Source organism: Mustela nigripes, chromosome 12, assembly GCF_022355385.1.
Source record: "Mustela nigripes isolate SB6536 chromosome 12, MUSNIG.SB6536, whole genome shotgun sequence".
Classification (NCBI taxonomy): domain Eukaryota; kingdom Metazoa; phylum Chordata; class Mammalia; order Carnivora; family Mustelidae; genus Mustela; species Mustela nigripes.
The window spans coordinates 133672030-133677557 of record NC_081568.1 but is presented as its reverse complement, the minus strand read 5'-3'; positions in this window follow the sequence as shown (position 1 = coordinate 133677557).

Genomic DNA, 5528 nt, shown 5'->3' with positions numbered 1-5528 from the left:
TGATGTCCAAGAGGTCACTGCTGATGTAGTTTTATGAAAAAAATAATAAGAGTTCAGTTTTACTGGGCTTTTTCTGGTGATCCATATAATGTGTTTTACATGAATTATATCCTGGAATTTTTACAGGTTCCCTAGGAAATAAGTAATACCCCCATTTCACAGATGAGGAAACTGAAACTCAGAGAGGTCAAGTAATTTTTCCAAGGTCACCCAGGAAGTAACCAGTATAGTCAGGGTTTGACCTCAGGCTATCTGATTCTGTGAAGATGTGCCACTTGATTCCCCTTTAAGAAAGGGCTTGTGGCTTCTGCCTTCTGCTGTCAGAGGGCTGTCAGTGGCAGCCTTTATCTGTCAAACTGTTTAGGGATTGGTTCAGCCTCAAAGATACTCCTTGACCAGAGTCACAACCTTCTTGGAGCGGGTTGTATCCAGTGACTGGTTGAGATGGAGATATAAATGCCCAGCCATGACAGGCCAACATAAGACAAGATCAGTTTAGCTCTAAAGCTCCGTATCCCATCTTCTAAGACTGTCATCATATACTCAGCTGTACTTTTCTTGCTGCTCAATCTTGCTTCCTTTCTCTTTTTTCCCCACATTCTATCCCAGCACATTCCTTACTAGATATTCTACACCAAATTCTTTCTCTGGGTATGCTTCCCTGAGAAACAAAACTGTGGCAAGTGAAAATACTCCTAATGGGCAGATCCTCAAGTTGTCATCCACTTTGTATAGAGAGAAATGACCCCAAAATTAGAATATATAGAGACTCATAGTGGCAAATGGCTTAGCCAGCTGGACAGGAACTTGAAAGGGGGAAGAATGGAAGCATAGGGAGACAAGAATGACTGGGTAGAGACAGGTGAATGGACATAAGACTGAGGGTGAAAATTGTGTAGACTTTGCTATCGTATATTAAACTCCACCAAAGAGCATCTGCCACAGAAGAGGCACTAAACAACCAACTAGACAAAATGGCTCATATGTCAGCCAGACCCTGTCATCCGTCACCCCAGTGCCAGGACAATGGGCATAGAATAAAGTAGTCTTGGTGACAGAAATGGAGGCTATACAGGGGTCCAACAGCATGGGCACCAGTTTAACAAGGCTGATGTCACTGCTGGTGCTACCAAATATCCCACCTGCCATTAACAGAGACTAATGCTGGGCCCCCAATATGGAGACTAACTGATATTAGATGGCAACTTGAGTACATGGGGTCACTTCTCTTCTGAAAGGGCGAGCAATTCATGCTCACACTAGACACACACTCCTGCTATAGGTTTGCTTTTCATATCTGCAGGACTTCAGCCAATATTACTGTCCAGAGTGTTACTCTGTTGACAAGAAATTCCATAAAGCACTATGTAAAATCTGGTAACCCACATTACCTAAAATGTAGGAATGCTCATGATCAGGGGACCCACTGGTCATATCCTATACTGCACCACCAAGAAGCTTCTGGAAAAAGTGGAACAGCCTCCTGGAAGCACAGCTGAAGTTCTCTCTCTCTCTCTCTCTTTCTTTTTTTTAAAGATTTTATTTATTTATTTGACAGAGAGAGATCACAAGTAGGCAGAGAGTCAGGCAGAGAGAAAGAGGGGGAAGCAGGGTCCCCGCTGAACAAGAGCCCTATGCGGGGCTCAATCCCAGGACCCTGGGACCATGACCTGAGCCAAAGACAGAGGCTTTAACCCACTGAGCCATGCAGGCGCCCCTGAAGTTCTATCTTGAAGGTGATACTTTGTGAGGATGGTGAACCACCCTCTAGGGCACAGCATATATGTTGAATCAAAGACTTCATATAGTGTTCCATCCCCTATAAGGAGTCCACATGGGTCTAAAAACCAAAAGGGTGGAAGCAGGAGTGACCATACTTAACTCCCTGTTGGGAAACGATCCATTTGGGAAATTTGGGCCTCTTGTCCCAAGGCTCGTGCCTCAGCAGAATTAGAATTTCTCTTCTCTCATGGAAGAACACCTCCACCAAGTGAGAGATATCAGTAGGCAAGAGGAGTCACTATCTCACCTGAGATAATTGACACTGATCAGCAAGAAGAGGCAGTGCTGTAATTACATGATTGAGGCAAAGAGGACTATGTTTAGCATGCAGGTGATTTATTTGGGAACCTCTGTTCTCCCTTCAGTTCTAACAGTCAATGAATAAGTGCAGCAATCAGAAATGAGAATCTGGGTTGTGTCACCAAGTAAACAGCCTGCACCAGCTCTTGAGGGTGAAGGCATCTAGACTTGCTAGTGGAGGAGAGAGACAATGAGTAGCCTTTGGGATCCTAAGACCTACAGCAATGCTGGGGATTGTAATTTTCTCCCCCAAACTTTCTCTTCTAAGATTCCCCCTGAAAGGGAGGCCCACCAGGGTCTTGAAGGAGTGGCTCCCCAAATATATATGAAGTGGATCCACTGGCTCAAGGAATGATGTGTGATGAACATGGAAATGTACCATACAGTTCTCCCTTCAAGACAGGACTTGTTGCCAGGCTTCTAAGCACCAAGTGTGCTGTCAGAAGACAACCCTCAGCTGTTAGTCCATTGGGAACTGACTCTTTACTTGGGCATGCTACTTTTAAATTTTTTGGATTTGCTTCCTCTCACTTGCCACCCCCTACCCCATAAGTAAGAATGATAAATACTTTCCCTACTCAATAGTATTAAATATGGCATTTAAACATTTAAATCAGTGCTTACTGATTTGTGGTAAGGGCTTAATAAAAGTTAATTAGGTTCCTTCAACTTCACCTTACTGTTTTCTTTCAGGAATTTACAGCTTCATTTGATAATAAGTAAATGGTATGTGGGAAGGGGAATCAGATCACCATCAAACTATATGATTCTAATGATTCCATCCTCAAAATGTGTGCTTCAAGCTAAGTGAGCTCTGGAACATCATTGTGACCTGGGGAGGTAAAGGAAGGCTTCTTGAGGGATATAGAAGCTTAGCTGGGCTCATAAAAACTGGGCAGAGGACATGGAGGGAGTGGGGCGGGTGTGCAGGTGGTCCTAATTTAGGTAAACAGAATTCAGAAAGGCAAGTGCCAGGTAATTAAGTTTGCACAGTGTTGCAATGGTTTTATTTGTTTTAACTGGTGACTTTAGATATAGAGGATGTATATCTTATAATGTATGCAGTGTATTTTGAAATGTATGACAAAAATATGAACTGTTATTATAACCAAGAGGAATCTGAGAAGGAAAAAAAAACTGGATAAGGACGATGTTGAGCTATGTACTCATCTCAGATAAATACATAAAACCTTTGAAATTATGACATAACCAGTACTGTTAGATTTATGGCCTTGGGTATTGCTCTCATTCCAAGCTCCTGCTTTACATTTATCATCTTTATATTCATCTGGCATCTCTATTTTCAATGTCTTACAAATTTCTCCCTCTCCTAGTAACCTTTTCAGCTGAAATTTCATATGCTTCATATCAGCTCAGAAGCAAATTCTCTTCTGGAAGGTTGAATCTATCTGTTCAGCCATTTCTGAATTACCCAAGCATGAGCAAATGTTGTTTAGGAAATTTGTCAAGATCCACTTTTTGTGTGTTCAGATTTAATTCAAGATGGTTTAAATTTAAACCTCCGGAGCTGCCATGCACATATTCTCTCAGGAGAAAAACATTCTTTGCTTTGAAATATAATTGGTTGAGGTTTACATTCTGCTTTCTGTATATATGGAGTGTGGTTATGAAGAGATCTACTTGAATCCTGGAAAATCTTTGTATTTCCAGTCCCTCAATACATATGTATTTAGAAAAATGCTTTCTTTCTTTCTTTCTTTCTTTTTTTTAACCTCCAAACCATCAGTTGTCTAGGAGGTTTTAAGGGTAACAGCTCCTGTTTGGCTATACTGACAAACAGTAATAAAAGTTTTATTCTGTGAAAAATTAGAAAAATAAAGGTATGAAATATTCATTTTTTTAGAAGCTTGAACATTGATCCTTCTATTGTAGCCAAGAATATTTGTGTTGACAGTAGCATCTTTTAAGCAAATACTATTGTATATATTGATAGAATTTTTCTAAGATGACATTTTTTCACTGCATGAATTATAAGTGCCCTGACAGTCCTGGGGACTTACAGAATTAAAAAGAATTGAAGTAGGAAGGAGTGGATGGGGCAGAGAGGGGAGAGAAGGGAGCAAAAACAGCTTCCTTCTGACCTGGCAGACAGTTTCAAGACATATGGACTTCTTCTGGTTCTATTGCTGCATGACAAATGACCTCAAAACTTAGTGGCTTAAAGCCACAACAATCCTTTTATTATTGCCATTGTATCTCTGGGGGTTGTCTGGGCTCAGCTGGACAATTTTTGTTCAGGGTCTAGAATCATCTGAAGCCTCTCTCATTCACTGGGGTCTGGCACCTGGGCTGGGAAGGCTCAAACAGAGGTTCCTTGGGTATTTCTTTCTGTCTTTACGTGGTCTCTCCAGCATTGCAGCTTAGCGTGGACAAATTTCTTTTAAGGTAGTTCAGGGTTTCCAAGGATCTTGTCCCAAGGGAGAGAGCCAAATGGAATCTGCAGTGTCTTTTTTAGCCTGGCATCAGAAGTTAAGAGAATCATAAAGGCCCCCTCAGGTTCAAGGGGGAGGCAAACAGACTCCATCTCTTGGTGAGAGGTACACCAAAGAATCTGCAGATGTGTTTTTAAAACTACCACAGGAATTCTCAGACCTCTGACAGAAAGTCTGGGACAGAATAATGAGTCATTCCCTAAACCACAAATTGCTTCGTTGTGGTTCCCTTTCTGCTGTGGTAGAAGGATACTGTCGTGTTTAAGGGCTCCTGCTCTGGAGTTAGACTGCCTGCCTGGGCTCGCCTCTGCCCTGACACTTACTAAGCCTGGAACTTTAAGCAGCTCTGGGTGCCTTGGTTTTCTTATCTGTAAATTGGGGATAACAAGAGGTAGCATTTATTGAGTACTTAGTACGTGTCAAGATATTGTCCTAAGTACATTATATACTGTTTTTTAAAAGATTTTATTTATTATATATTTGACAGGCAGAGATCACAAGTAGGCAGAGAGGCAGGTAGAGAGAGAGAGGAAGGGAAGCAGGCTTCCTGCTGAGCAGAGAGCCTGATGTAGGGCTCGATCCCAGGACCCTGGGATCATGACCTGAGCTGAACGCAGAGGCTTTAACCCACTGAGCCACCCAGGCATCCCCATTATATATTGTTATTTATTTATTTATTTACCAAGATACCCTATGAAGTAGTTACCTACCTCCTGAAACATAGGGTTGATAATAATAGAGACATCTGCAGTGAAATGAAACCATCTGTTGTGTTCGCTCTTGACGTTCCTAAAACTGTCAGGTCAAATGCTAGTGACACCAGGTCAGGAGCCGTTTCCAGAAATGGACCAAACGTGCACCATGCCACCCAGGAGAGATCGTTTACGGTACAGTGTGTGAGACCCGTCGGAGCCAAGGAGGTTCAGATTTCTTGACAGGTGTTAAAAAAGGCACAAATCCCCGCCATTCCGGGTCTCATTTGGCGGGGGGGGG